Here is a 16,723-nt window from a genome sequence, read left to right as displayed (position 1 = left end):
AAGTTATTAAAAACAAGAAACATCAAGTCATCGTATTTTCAGAAAGTTTCGCTTGTTTGGAAACAACGAAAAGTGAGAATCTTGTGAATGTTTTTGCCTCGTATCTTATATCCCAACCATTTAGCTCGTCGCGTTTGTTTTTCTAACACCTGGAAGTGTTATCACAGCGAACAACGGAGAATGGTAATTTCTTATTCTTTCATATTCGCCGTTAACTTTTCTGTACATCAGCCGTTCAAATAGCTTAGACTTGTGCATGTTCCGGAAAATTCAAGGAAACCAATGGAACAAGAGCACACAGAGATAGAAATCGACGAGCCGATATCGGCTCGCGTCATTGTTAATCACAGTTGATCGGCAAAAAATTCAGAAGAGTCAGCATAGTCGACTCTGTTCGGGATTTGGAGTGGCCGTCCGTTTATGATTCGAACAGCACCTTTGCCTTTGTTGTTCAAAAGTCCAAAACTTTCCAAGTGATTTCCTATCTCCCAAGTGATACTTAACCTCGTTAAGAGGTTATGATCAGCCCAAGTGTCCGATGGGTCAAGTCAAAGGAAATAGTTATAAGGAAAATTAGTATATAAAGACCAGACTAAGTTTCTGGAAGCAATATCAACAAAATCTTACAATAGTCTTCATCAAAACGTCAAACTCTTCGTGTATACTAAAAGGTGCAAATAAATAACCATACTACCCGGTATATTTAATTTACCTCCACCTTGAGCGTTAATTTCGTTCAAGGTTCGCGATATCAACCGATCGGTTGCAACCTGACTGATCGGCACTTAGTTGAGAATTCGCAACAGACTTCACTTTTTAACAATCGGCAGCATGAGTCGCGCTCGAGTCATCGCTGCTTTTCGTTTCATGTTCCGTGCTCGATTTATGCGCGATCCTGTCGCGATCTCGCATCACGATTTAATCCGCGTGTAAGTAGGTAGTACTTTGAGTTTTTTATTTTACTGAGAATTATTAATATTCTGCTTAAACTGCGATATTTTATAATTTATTTCATAATATGCACGTATATTATTATTAACGCGTACTTGTTTATCGTTAAAACATAATGTTAAAAAGGTTTGTCAAAACAGAAGGTTAAAGCTATTTTCCACCCAATGTTATCATTGTATATATATTTCTATGATATACAGTGTTAAGTTCTTAAACTATGAAAATTACGTTTGAATTATGCTTTAATAGTAACCGAATGCAAGTTGACCTATAATTTAGACAACGTAAATGTGGCTTTTCGTTTCATGGAATCCATACTAAGTACGTACATTATTTACTAAGAATTTACTTGCATAACGCCGATAGTTAAGAAACAATGATATGACCATGAATATGTGTGGTGATTGTCACGGCCAACATGTTTAATTGTATCACTACCATGAACCAGAACTGTTTTATGTTTCTTATACAAATTCTAACTTGAACATGTTTTAACAAAAGAAAAAGTTAGCATTCCTTTATCTAGAAACATACAAAAATTAAATTTGATGTGAAATGTAACATTTTTACAGTCCATAATAAACATTTTAATACTATTGCAATAATATTGATTTAGATCGTTCAATATATGCATTTCATGCATTATTATGCGTTTTGTAATGTGAAATAAGTAAAAACTTCATATCATATAAAAATAAACGAATATAAAAATATAAGATAAAAATGTCGTAAAATACCGGGGGCGTAGCTCAGATGGTAGAGCGCTCGCTTAGCATGCGAGAGGTACCGGGATCGATACCCGGCGCCTCCAAATCGGAACATATTTTTTTAAATAAATTTTATAATTTTACATAATAAAATTTAAAATTTTATTTCATCCTTAAATGGTACTATCATTAATTAAATACGGAATAGACGTGAGATTATATGAAATTTCGCATCTCGCATCCTGAAATACCGACCTCGAAAAGAATTTTTATTACGTCCACTACAATTTACAACACTACAATTTACAACGTTACGTTTATTGTAATTAGTTCGTTTGAACGAGCTCCGTTTATTCAAACAAAATCTTAGTTATTGCCATGTTAATGCTCAATTAAACAAACTTCTGGTCATTATGTTCGTTTATCTGAACGTGAACTATTATTATGGTACATTTACACTAGGCGAACGGATGCTCGTTTATTCTCCATTCTAGTATAAATAAAAAATGAAAGTGGAAACGTATATCTGTTCGTGTCTCCACGATATACACGTAAGAAAGTGAGAACGAATGCTTCAAAAGCGCCTCTGTTGTTTTCATTGCAAAGAGTGAGCGAATGATTTCATGGCCTGTTGTAAATGTTTCGTTAATTTTAAACGACAAAAGGAAATCGATGGACGAGGGATCTCGTCCGTGGTTCTATTTGTACTAAATGTGAAAATAACTTTTTCTTAACATACGGGCATAATTAAACTTTTTAAGCTTTTTGAACTTAATAACTACAGTTTTCAAATTTTGATTTTTAAACAATAGGAGTACGTACACATATACATGTACTCGACAACATGTTATAAATCATAAAGAGCGTAATAAGACCTTTAAATGATCGGTATTACAGGAGATGTGTCACGGTGTTCCGTAAACCACAAATGACTCGAGTTATCGAGTTATCTGTGGAGCTATCGAGACGTGGAATCTTTTCGATAGTGTGTTGAGTGTTTTAACGGACCGTCATAGAGGGCAGAGTAGACGAGAATTGGCGTCTTCTCCCCTTTTATCTTAAAATATTGATAAAATACATAAACGTTATATATTCAAGATTGGTAATTTTTTAATTTCAGTAGTTATTATTTATCCTTAATTAATAAAATTAGATTACTACATCGCGTTAGTTTTGGTACAAAATACATAATACATATTGCTTAAAAAATTATTAATCGATAGGTTGACAAATTTATAACCTCATAAAAATAGTATAATTGCTTAAAATTCCAATTTCTTTTAATAATAATATTAATTTATGACTTTTTCAAATGTAATTCATTTTTTGTGGTAAAGACTGTATTCCCTTTATTTCTTTCGTTTGTTGCTATACCCTCGTACATGTTATCGTCCTTCTTAGTTAGTTACTACTTTATATATCGCTATTTCGTGTTGTTCCGCAAAACAACGCGTATAAATAGGCGAAACAAACTTTCCCGCGCAATATATTTCGCGCCACAGAGTACCGAACTAACAAAGTCGAAAATTTTTTGCTTATATGTAAATCAACATCCATTCTTTCCATATAAAATAGTACGTATTTCTTCTGTAGGAAATTTTAGTCTTTAATTTCAACAAATATGTTCTACAAAGGAAATTTATATGAAGATATTTCGATGTAATAGGATTGAATTAAACAGCAAGTTGTTTACGTCATGGTCAATTTTAAATAAATAGAGATTTGAAACCTATCAATCGAATATCATTGACATGGTTGCTTCTGATTAACTTTTTCATCAAAATTTTCAAATATCTAATATAATACCTAGATAATCGAATTACTTTATCTTCTACATTCATCTTGTTTATATCTTATAATTAAATCTTACTACTTCAGGTACATTCGACCTAAACCAAATAGTATTGTACTTTCAATACTATACACATTAATTTCAATGTCGTATTCGAAAAATTACAAAATGTCTCATAGGATAATTAGTATTAAGTACAATAGCGTATAGGGATATGGTATCACGGTATGGTATTTCCCATGATATATAATCCCTTTTATTACACAAAGATACAGTTGTAACAAATTTTCAGCTTATTATCCGTAGCTAAAATAAGCAGATAGCATAACTAAGAAATTCAATTTGGAATTTGGATTACAAGATTCTCAATGAAATTCGAATGAATTGATAATCGGAAGATTGTACGTGGAAGGTAATTGTTTTGTGGATTACATAAAACTGCTTAACTCATAACCACACGAGAAGAATTTCTATAGCCAATCGGAATACTACAATGAACATTTACCGCACAAGGACTGAACAGTGAAAGCATGCAAAATAACGTAGAATTATTTTAATGAGAATCAGTGTCAGGAAACTGTTTATTAGCGAAAAAGAATCTTAAAAGAATCATAGTTGAGAATTTGTACGAAGAAATTAATACAAATTGAATTATAGAAGATGGAAAGAAAATTTTGTTTTATGATAAATACAAATATGATTTAGGTATTAGGTATTATATATTACATAATATAGGTTAAGAGAATAACGAACACCGTATAACAATATCACTATATGTATAAAATTTCAATAGTTAAAAATATCGAAACAAGTTTCCTGGAAATGCATTTTCGGCATTCTCATCGCTATTCATTATGAAGATATATGTATGTAGATATAGACATAAGGAAGAAGGCGTTGTTGTAGATTGCAGAAAATATATCGCTTTTCAACTTGATAATAAATCATTGTAACATACACAGGTATCTAACGCAATGGTGATAAGACACAAGAAACGTACAAGCGTTATGGCATCCAGTTTAATCAGCTGTTTTAAGTGGTGAATTCATGGTGAATTGAAGCGATGAAACTGATGAAACCCCTTATGAGCTAATTGAGTATCGTATATCTTTCGTATTCGAAAATTATATATAAATAATTCCGCATCCAACAATTGTTATGAAGCACGTTTTGTAGGTTCCTAACCTATAACGAGGATTTTCTTCGGAAGAGATATTGATTTATAATGGCAAAGGAAATAACGATAAATTTTGAAGCCCACGAAGCCTTCGGCGGACCGACAGGCTTCGTGATACCTCTTATAAATCGTTGATTACAAATGATCTGTTCGAACCATTTCTTGCTCGGAGTAGCGAAGACATCGCTTTCCCATAAAATCCGAATTGAAATTAAGTATCGGACGAAGAACAATTTGACGAACTTTCACGAGCGTTACCGAGAATATCGAGTAGTCTGCTAACCAGATATTCATTTCCGAATATCAAATTCTCCAGCTTAGTTCGGGATAAGAAGAACCAAATGGTCTGAAAAATTCTTCCATCTCTGTCGAAAATATTTTATTGTCAAATAAAAAGATCGGTCGCCAAATGTACATTGGTCCATCTAATCTTTCATTTTGTTCTAGTACGTTGGGCTTCTTCTACGAATCTGTCGAAAAAGAGAATAAAGACTACCTTTAGACACCTACAATGTTTTTCATTTCTCTGAAATCTGATCTCGAGCGATATCTTCTTTTCCCATAGCCCGGTTCGATTTGTTAAAGCCCATCGATAGCTCGCGGAACCATCGTTGTCCAACGGACGTCCGGGATTAATGTTCGGCGGACCGACAGGCTCGCGTGTCGCGTGTTTGAACGAGCGCGTGAAAAAGCGTGACGAACGATGTATACGTGCGCGGCGTGGCTGCATCATGCGGCCGCGTCTTGCAACAGGCAACAGGCCACGCATGCAGATGAACTCGCGGGCCACGTCGATACTCTAGCAGCAGGGGTTCCGTCGATTGAAAAAGGGACAGCCGATAACAGCGCGAAGGGTAGATGAAATGGGGGTTCGTTTACCCCTGGAAGAGTCACCCTGTCCTCATCGATCCTCATCCTCCGCCTTCTCCACAGGCGTCTCCTCTTTTACTCCCTGCTACACTCCCTCTCTCGCACCATCGCTGCTACACCATCCTCGCGCGTAGCGCCTCATTCTATTTCTACTTCCATCCCTGTTCTCTCCCTACCGTACACTCGACGGTATCGTCTCTGTCTCGCTGCTTCCTCGCCACCGTGCGATACTCTCTCTCGTCCCACCGTTTCTCCGCGTGTCTCTCTGTTGCGCTTGGCCCGGCACTCCCGTTAGCGTCGCGAAGAAATTCACTTTCGCGAAAAAAAAGCCCGCGAAAAATCGATGCTAGCCGCCTATTGGCCGCGTGGCCGGTGGATCGTAGCTGCATTGGCGCTCGCGGCCTCGCAGGCGTGGCTTAAAGATGAGCTCTCGCTATGTCATCGTTTATATTGATCCTATAGTCGGGCAAGCCGGTGTGGAGAACACGAACGGTGCGTGGTGTGTGGCGTGGGTGCGCACACCGACGTCAATCCGCACCAGCACACGCTCATCCCACGCGAGCTGGCCCGTACACGCGCGGCCAAGCACACGTCCAACAGACGCGCGTTCCATTTCCGTTTCCACGCTCACCTGTCCGCGGAACGTCGCGCCACCAACTTATGCCGCGTTTCTACGCACCGAGAAAACAGTTTGACATAGAGGGGGCCGCGCAAGAATGCTCGGCCGTGCCTGTACTCGAAGATCTTTCTTTGAAAGGAACTGCAGGTGTTGCATCACCGACGAACGCGATTTTCGTTTAGAGAAGGCTGCGCGCTTTGAGTTTAAAACGCACTCTCGCGTATACGAACTGGCACGGCTATACGAGACGCTTCGAGTGTTTGTACGCTTAAGAAATATTGTTTTTAAATAGAGCGACGTGCGAAGATAGACTATGAAAGATTGTGTTTATGTTATGCAAGTTTGTTGCATGTACGCGCATAAATATTCATCAATTTCTCCTGTAGTCTACTTTTTGGCGAAGAAAATTCTTTTCACAGAAAGCGTATAATTTATTTTCTTCGCGCTACTAATTTCCAGCACATTGACGTTCGTTATATTTCAGTCTAAATACGAAAATCGAAGTTTGTGTTTTGTAGTGTTTCATAGATTAATTTGCTTATAGAAGTTGAAAATTTAATACAGATATGGAGAAAGAAACGTTCCAAATTATAAAACCCTTCTTGGAAAATCTGTCACGAGTTCGCCTAATTACCAGTCAAATTATTATATATATGTATATATATCGAAGTTATTACAAATTCTAGTTTTATTGAAGCATCGTATGCATATGCTTTTATGTGCATATATGTACGTACGTAGATAGCGTGGAAGTAAACCTCGGATAATACTTTCTGTCGATACCTGAATCTTTCATTCACTGGTAAATTATCGAATCGGGGAATTCCGAGGTCTATAGTTGCGAAGAATGCATTGGGGAGTTTGTGATTAATTTATCTACTGGGAACTCTCTTCATTATGAATGGCATATATGTATGTATATTTGGGTTAATGGTGCCAGCTGGTTTGAAGCCAGAATAGTCTTCGAGGTGGGTAGGTGGTAAGAAGTAAAGCTCGAATCTTCATATACATAAGTTCTTCTTCATTTTATATGACAGACAGCTTGCCTTCTCGGTTCTACTGAAACATTTGAATATTAGAAAAACGTAAAAAGTTGGAAAATTCTCTTTCGGCGATATTCAATGAATTTATCTTTCCATCCTTTAATTCGGAATTTTTATCATTTAGATATTATAACAAAGAAGATTATAATGTTTTCCTTTTGTTAGGGAAATAAGGAAATTGGAATACTTTTCTGCAATTAAAACATCGTCTTTCCAATATTTTGATTTGGTCATTTTTAAAGTATGGACTGACAAATATTGTATCATTTTAAATATGTCCATAAACGACACGGTTTACTAGCAAACTAATGGACGTTATAGGTCGTAAAGTTAAAATATAGAGTACGAAATCTATGTATATCGTTTAAATAAGCGAGGTAACGATATGGTAATGATATTAATAATATATCGTTCGTACAGCATACAGTTATGATGTACTACTATAATCCATACCATTCACATAACTGAATTGCATTAGTAATTTCACTATCAATATTCAAATAATCCTGATGTCAACATAATATGAATAAACTGATCACTAAAACAATCATTTTCTAAATACGAAATGATACAAGAGATAAAAAAAATATGTATATAAGTATGTACACATAAAGATGAAAGAAAGCAAAACATTAAAGAAATACTAATGTTTACTTAGATGGTTCACATAAACTATCGTTGTTCGTTCAAGATGTAAAATTCAGAGAGGCGTTTTAAACTTCGCAAAGAAATCTGCGCGAGTCAATCAATGACATTATAAGAACGACGTAGCATAATGACACTATTCACGGAAGCAGTACGATCATGATATCTCAAATGAAAATGAGCTAACGTTGTACATCTAATGCCAAGTTGATAGCGGCGTAAGTAGTAATTTTTGTCTTTGACACAAAACTAAAAAAAGATAGAAGCAGTCGATAATGTACAGCTGGTACACGTATCAAACTTGAGATGTGTTGAGTTATACCACTATAATACAAAACAGCGATATACAAAACGTACATCCGGAAAGTGAGCTTTGAGATAAATTTTTCAAATTTCTCACTAACGCGAACAAATCGAACGTTTAACCCTTTGCACTTGGCTGTCCCTTCCGAGGGGACATCGTAAATCTGACGAAACGAATCAGATGTGCCAAAGAGGACACAAAGATGTTACCGGTGATTGCATAATACGAAATTACGCAAGCCTAAAATTTTGTTAAAATATACGTTTCCTTGTCGTTTTCCCTTCGCATCGCAAGAAGAGGCAAATAAAGAAATGAAAAATATGCTCAGATATACGTAAGAGAATATTAGCTGGCGGATACGTAAGCCCTCACTGTGGTGTCGTCTCGACGCTTCTTTGTAACAGACGATAGCTATAAAGAGCGGTTCTCTTCCCGAAAATTGGCCATAACTTTTATGCTGTATGCTGTGACGTAATACTTGGTTATCCGAAATGCACAAGCTGGTTACTGTAGCATTATAAAAAGAATAGATTCCGAAGATGATGACAGACAGTGTTGAAAAATCGAACGAAACACATCGGATACAATTTTCTTACTTTCTACTTAAAAAAGAAAAAAAAAAGGAGCGAATATAATTTGGTTTTTCACAAATTTCGTACGAAGTGCGTTCGAGTTGCTGATAGACGATCAAAGAAAAGTCACCGAGTGTCAGAGGAATAAATACAGTGCATAATTAATTTCGAAACTTTAAAAGATAAAGAGACGGGATGGCAAAAGCTGGATGTGAGTTATATCGTGACCATTTTGATGGATTAATTCGCGAACCGAATGGAAAGCTGCGAAGACTAACATCGACGTGTTGCGTTCGTTTCATATTATTTTTTTTTTTTTTTTTTTTTTTTTTTAAGGGTCAGAGGGCGAGTCGGCGAAAACCTATTACAAAACGACTTACCCAACTGTCTACTGATCTCATGTCTTTGATTATTGTTTCTTAATAACGACAGTGTTAACGTCGTCTCTTTACTGTAGTCGAATAGCAGGATACCGTATCATTTGCACTCACTGTTTGAGAGTATTCCGAAAACGCATAAATGCTCACAATCCGTTTTAATTAATAGTTTTCGAATGTGTACGAACTTTATTCACTTTTTGAGTTTTAATTTAAAAAAAGGGGGGAACTTAAAATAATAACATTCGGATAGGAATGATCATTCAAAAAATTGTTTGTCTGTTTCTATGATTTTCGATTAATTTTCAAATTATCTATCGATATCGGCTCGATATAGAAAAATCTGGACTAATTCTCGTTTTTGTAGTTTAGTATCGTTTGTTATGGGTCCGATGTATCGACAAAATTATTATAGAATGATGTTTACGAAGCAAAATTTAAATTCCGAAGGAAAGCGTCATAAAATAAATATTTATATATCCGTAATTATCAAACGCATATCTCGTACTATAAAATAAAAATATAAAGAAAAATATAAAAATACAGACATGTAAACATAAACAATATGAGTTAGAATTTAGAATGTAAAACATAATTTACATACAATTAAGAGTTATAAGACATAAATATAAATGTCGTATATTATTTTATATATGACTTGATGAAAAACGTGAATCTATGATTACGATGTACATACGTTACTCTAAAGATGTAGAAAATAGGGAAAAAATTTATTTTCTTATTTTCTTAACGAAAGAAAAGGGATTACAATTTTCTATTAGATATCAGATTCATTTGACAAACGTTAAATCGAGCAAGGAACTGCGAAAGAACGTAAACAAGTTATCCGTGTCAAGTTGGTGCCTTTGAAATGCGTTGGCGTCGCAAGAAGTCCCTTTTGAGGGATCCCGTGCCCTTATGGGGCCCTATACACATCGATTCCCGGCCATGTGTGCCTTAGTCACGGTGGCATATGGCTAAGTCATGAAGCCACTAGGTGGTCCTCAGTATATTACTCTACCTGTCGACATCCCTGCCTTACGGGGGGTTGAGCTCATGGCTATTTGTATGACAACAAGAGCTGGTTTTCGACTGCCCTATGTCAGTCATCGATGACCTACGATTATCGTAAAGTCTATTCTTCCTATTACCTGCGATCTCGTTCATTTCCGTTTAATAATCACTCTAAACAAATTATAAACTTATTTTGTCATTGGACATTTAAAGAAACTACAAAGCAATTCTTTGGATAATTAAATCATTTTAAATTTAGGGAGTTAATAGAAATTAGAGGTCAAAAGTGAGAAAGACATGTGTATTTTTTGAAATGTAAATGATCGATTATATCTCTCGATTGAATTTTAAGTTTAATTCTTTTAATTCCAAAGCACGTACAATTATACGCAAAAATAAAAATATTTACAATGTGATTAAATAATCATAATATAGCGATACCAAATGTAGTGTTTCTTTCTTAATTTTGTAATGGAACTTAATGTCGATGTGTACGTTTGTTATATTTATTTATATGTACGTATCAATTACAATTTTCTGTAGTATTATATTTATTATTAAATTTACTTGTTAGATTATATTATATATTATAGTAGAGGAAAAGAAACATCATTAAAGCACTTCTCAACTGGGGGTATAGCTCAGTGGTAGAGCATTCGACTGCAGATCGAGAGGTCCCCGGTTCAAACCCGGGTGCCCCCTGCCTTTATTTTTTTCCTTACATACATTTTAATTTTTCGCAATTAATAATTTTAACTCGATTAGAGTTTTTATTACAATGTTTACTCTGTGTCTTATCAATATTAATCGCGCGCAAATATTATTAGCCAAATGAGTATAATAAAAACGATTGAATGAAAAATAATTTATATATAATGTATTATGTATTATATACGAAATATATAAATAATAATAACAACTAGAAATAAGGTAAACTTTACTGCTTTCAACATAATTATATATATATGTATTCATAAGAGGCGAAAATATAAAGCATGTCTTTGAAACAGCACCAGAGAGTAAACGCGAGGCAATGTATTTTAATGGGATGCGTAACCATAACCACGAGAGAAGGGTCGTCGATCAATCTAGGAGACTTTTAGCCGCACTAGACGAATGTTTGGGGTGAGAACCACCTGCTCCAACGCTAAACGTTAAATCCATAAGATGCTGAAAATATTCGACGAAATCCGTGAAATGCCCGCAGTGCTCCGGATGATCAGGCCAATTGGCCAGTTGCCAAATGAAATGTATATCCGACATAAGTCTGCCCATTTGACCCGTTTGTCGTATTTACGTTCGTACGTTCTCCTATATTGCTTTACATGCTTTTCACTATTACCAGTACTATACATACGTACATATGTATCGATATTCATATAATTCTACGGTATATACATGGTATATAGGTATATAGTACGGTAATATATTATGACGCGTATCTTTAAAATATAGAATAATAATAGAAAAAAAATCTATACACGAGAGATGATAATATACAGTATACAGTCGGCTTATATTGTATTAATTTAACTTTGAAACAGTAATAAATAGTTGGAAAATGTTTCTGTATCTACGATAAATTTAAGTATATCAAAATATACAAAGTGCGCATAATGTATAAAAATATATAATATATTTATTCCATTGAAAATAATACTTGATTCTGTAACATTTTACTTTGCCTTTTGATATTCCTTTCCATTTCTAATCATCTTGCGCGTACGACATTCTGCACGCAGTAGATATCTATAGTACAGAATTTAATATAAAATGTTATCGATATTCCACTCTCAATTCAATAGCAATAATCCAAAAATCAGATTGAACACGATCGAAAATGATTTTAAAGAAGTGTGTTAAATCATAGGAAGGTTAAAATCGCAGATAAAGACACATCGTTGGTATAGTATATATTTACGTAATTACATTTCCTGGACACTTAAAACTTAAAACGTAGATATATAAACTTCGACATTTTTAACACAGGAAACTTACGTTATATGATATTTTGTTGCGTACACGATTAGAGATACAAGCAACCAGTGCATAATTTTTCTCTCCCATATTACCTATTCTTATGTGTCTGTTAATTAAAATCCAATATACATGGTATAATTTTATTTGTTAGGGAATGGATCGCATAAATATGGATTTACGCAAAAATATTTCTTAATACTCTATTTTTTATTCAATGCTGGTTATACAATACGAGTTGTACAGATATCGCGAGTTTCTTAATATTACAACACAACTCGTACAATTCGATAAGTTAAATAATCAGCATGAATGGCTTCGATGAGTGGCGTTAATCTTAGATAAGTAACGTAAATCATTATCACGAACAGTTATCTTACGATCAAAATACTATCGAAACAAATACTTTTAATATAAGAAAAATTTGTTGAACACGTAGAAAATGCAAAATTTCAAGCAGCGTGTTAAACCGAAATCTAAAACTTGTATTTAATTGCACGTGCATATCTTCGCTTCGCTTCGCTTTCACTCATCTTCGGAATTTCGGATTGTCAATATCGAGTAAAAGTTTATTCGCAGATCGTTAAATAACAAACGTGTTTTTTCTCAATTTTTCTGATAACGTATGATAAAAAAATATATATTACTTGAAAGCTAGGAATACTCAGAAATAATAATATCTTATCGAGATGCGAAATTTTCGCGATATTTTCAAACTCTATTAACTTACGACTCGCTTGAAGGTGAGCTACTTCATTTCTTTTTTTCGTCGATGTATCTCGGCTATCGTTGCTACGTGTACGCGATTCTGCGTAAGTCAAATGACAGATGGGACCGTGCTAATCCGCCATTATCGTCGTCAATAATCGGCCCTGTGTTGAATACAATTCTATCGATTCACCAGACTTAGGGATCCACCCCGTAACAGAGTTGGTTCACTCGTTCGTGAGCAGTCGCGTGAATCACTGTAGGTCGATCTAGCTGTTCTATATAATCTAACCAGCTATGCGTTGAAAAAGAAGCATTGATTCGTGTAATTTCATGATCAGATATCGCTGGTTGTTTTTAATCGAGTTGCTTGTCGTTCTCATTTCGCTTTAGGCTCTGAACAGCTATGGGACAAGGTAAAATAAATATTTTTCGACGATATTATTCGTGGGCAATGCTTGGAAATTCTAAATCAAGAAGATTATTAAATACAAAGAACAATTATTAATATTTTCGCCTGTATTTATTTGCAAATTCGCAACCCTTATACGGTCGGATAGCAACGTGAAAGACGAATGCAAACAGTGGCTTACCACGTGCGATAGGTTCAAAGAGCAGGATCCTTGCTTCAATCACTGGAAAGGCGGTAACAAAGGGTCTTCGTCCCTAAGGGGTTTCTGCGTTTTGTCCTCGGAGGATTGTCAGTCTCACCCCAGCCAATATTCAAGGTCTAAGCGTTTAAATTATTCATAAACAGTCGAGTGATTTGTAGAATATAACTTACCATTACGTGTTGTAACGTCACCGCTATATTCGATCTCGTTTCGACCACTTAAGATCCAACGTTTTGCCGTGCACTCTAAAAAATAGTTGGAAATGTATCATACTTCTAACGAATCGATTCGAACGATCTTTCCAATCTTATTTCATTTTTTAACCATTTTCTATGCAAAGTAAATTTGATTCTTCGGTTTGTCGATTAGCTTTCTCTAATAGGAGAATGAATGAATAAAAACGTTTATTTCGTGGTAATTTAAAAATTAATAACGCGAGGAAATTTATAATTGCAAAATCAAAAACTACCGTTCAAATCTCCAAAAATGCATCTTGAGAAATCTATCGAATTTCTATGAAAAATTACGTACCGATCATTCCGATTGCTTCGATAGTACTATCGAAGAAAAATTGATCGTGTCGATGAAACCGTTTCTATTCCAACGACGTTACTAACGATCAAAGCTATAATCTCGAACTCTATTCTAAAGAAATATAAAATTGGAAAAGTTTATCTGTAGTGAGATTATTAAAATCAGTAATGATCGACTTCTTAACCTCTCGATATAAGAGAAAATTAGGTTTGTGTCGAGAGAATTATAGACGACGCTAATTTAATTTTCCCTCGTTTCCTTACGGTTCGCGAAAGTCTCTTTGTACAGAGGGAATCCAAGATGGGAACCAATTCAGGATTCTGCTGACCAGAGGTAACGAAAGAGAAAAGTTTCTCGAAAGCAAAAGGAATAAAATGACGTAAAAGTTTGTGGACCGACGTTTCTGAATTGCTGAATGTCAGCGTTGCACAAATACCAATCGTCGTTAAATTTTTACGTAATTTCTATTATACAAACGATCTTCTAATTTCATCGACGTCGAAATTATTTTTCTTAAAAACCTCTTAAAATATACTTTTCATTCCATAAAAAATGTTTAACGACGTTATTAATTAAAATGTCCCTTGGTTCGGCGTGAATCGATACATTGCTCTTTTCTGGTAACCCATTTTTCGCAAGGAGAACCTATATACAGGCTATATATGTGACATTCTATCAGTTAAGCCACCCCACGTTGTCTGCTGATCTAATTTAATTGACACCCTAATAGCGAGCCTGCACGACTGCTAAAGTTCCGGGTACAGTGCTCGAGCGTTCGAGGAGAAGGATGAAAATATAAGGGTGGTTAGCTGGGAGACGCATGGGGCGAAGACAATTGAATTTCATGGGGGTTTGGCCGCTTAACCAGCTAATTGGTTTGTTCATGTTACTGCAAGTACATAACTCATCCTCTATCGGATCGTATTCGAGGTCTGACTACATTCTATATCCTTTATTTATTTTTTTCTATAATTTCTTTTCTTCGCAATGGAATTAGAAGATATAAAACTCTGATTTTACAGCGGATAGATGCAGTAGAATAATATTTGCAAGAGAATATCCTTCGGCCTACGTTGTAAAGCGTCTTAGCCAAGTTTAAAATTGCACGTACGAAGTAAATTTTTATTGCCAATCTTGAACAACTTTCTGTCCTTTTCTTTCCTAAGGAAATTTTCTATACTCTTAGTAGATTGTTCTTCTACGTTTTACAGATCAGACTATCCTACGAAACTTAACATTTATACAGAGACGAAATTCCATATTGTATTCGTAGCGTGATACGTAATGTTTAAATAACTCTTTTTATTTTTGGTAAGTAGACAGATACTTTAATAGAATATTCTATATATAATCGTATATTACATATATATTCTGGAAATTTCTACATCTTGAAATTTTCCCAGTTCCCAATACATTCACAGTTTAGTAGATAATAAATAAAGCATAGTAATAGAACTTGACATTGTATTTCGTGATAAACTATTCAAATGTGATCGTATTTCTCGCGGCTAATATTTGTAAGATTTAAGCATAAGTTATAAATACGAAGAGCGAAATATAAATAGAAATTGTAAATTACGCGAATCGGGCTTTACTATGTTTTCGCAGAGAGAAGTACATAAATGAATTCCTCGCCGCTATTCCAGCCAGGCAAGCCACTAAGAAGAGAAAACTGTGCCCCTTTACGGCACTTTCATGAAGTGAATATTTAACTTTACGTCTTGCGGGTTAAAAATGCTGACCCGCCGGCAGAGGTTTAAAAAGTTGGCGAAGTACCGAGATAAAAGATAACGGCTGATAAAACTTGCTCAAAGTTCCGCGACAGACTTTGTGGCACTCGCGTTAGGCACGTCGAAATTACATCGTATTCTTTCAATTAAAAAGTTCTCGTCGCCTTTTTATAAGCAATCATCGACGGTTCCCCCTAAAATTTCCTGTGGCAAATACGCTTTTACAGAAAAGTTGTCGTTTTCATCTACAAACGAAAGAAATTTATCGCTTAAATATAAAATTTAATAAATACATGGTTACTATACAGTTACACAGTGAACGGTGTTCTACCAATTAATCGATTTTCGTCGTTTTTTTACAACTAACAGTCGGTGGTTTCTTCTCAAATTTCTTACGATTACGTATTTTCATAAAATCATTTTCAACGTCGTGTAAAATAATTTCAATTGTTACATGTAAAATATTACATATGCAGATTCTAGTTATATTGCCAATTAATGAAACGTCGATTAATCTTGTTTGAAAATAAATATTTTAGTCGCTTATTACAAAATATTTATATTACGATGTTTGTCATTAATATTTATATACGTGCAAAATTAACCTTCAGAAATATTAATACTTTATGGATTTTCATAGATGGTATTTAATACAACATTGACTCAATTATTTATAGAAAACATTGCGATAATGTAACGTAGATAGATAATACAACAGAGTAGAGTTCGTATCTCGTACACAACGGAATACGACTATTACGAATCATGATTAAAATTAGCATTTAATCGTTATACATACATAGAAATACGTAATATCTTAAAATGTCTGTTCTTATTAGTCATTTAATAAAATACATTTCCCCCAAAAGATTAGATAGTAAACATATTTGAAATATTTATTTTATATATTACTAAGTACAAAGAAATCTTTGTATTATCGTGTTCTATACCTTTTTAATAGAATAAAAGAATACAAAAAAAAAAAAGTTCCTAAACATTGGTTGTTATAGGAACAAGGCCCCGGAGGGATTCGAACCCTCGATCTCCTGTTTACTAGACAGGCGCTTTAACCAACTAAGCCACGGCGCC

At 34.7% G+C, this 16,723-nt stretch overlaps 3 non-coding genes across 3 annotated transcripts; 2 read left to right on the top strand and 1 right to left on the bottom strand.

Moving 5' to 3' along the window:
- The first annotated feature begins 1,689 nt into the window (after positions 1–1,689).
- Positions 1,690–1,762, top strand: Trnaa-agc (transfer RNA alanine (anticodon AGC)). Its single transcript has one exon. It is a non-coding gene; the product is annotated as a tRNA-Ala (tRNA).
- An 8,939-nt stretch (positions 1,763–10,701) lies between these two features.
- On the top strand, positions 10,702–10,773 carry Trnac-gca (transfer RNA cysteine (anticodon GCA)). The gene has a single exon. It is a non-coding gene; the product is annotated as a tRNA-Cys (tRNA).
- A 5,876-nt stretch (positions 10,774–16,649) lies between these two features.
- On the bottom strand, positions 16,650–16,723 carry Trnat-agu (transfer RNA threonine (anticodon AGU)). The gene has a single exon. It is a non-coding gene; the product is annotated as a tRNA-Thr (tRNA).

This window comes from Bombus huntii, chromosome 11 (assembly GCF_024542735.1).
Source record: "Bombus huntii isolate Logan2020A chromosome 11, iyBomHunt1.1, whole genome shotgun sequence".
In the NCBI taxonomy this organism is placed as follows: domain Eukaryota; kingdom Metazoa; phylum Arthropoda; class Insecta; order Hymenoptera; family Apidae; genus Bombus; species Bombus huntii.
Note: the sequence above shows the minus strand (reverse complement) of the source record. Positions and strands in the feature narration are given on the sequence as shown.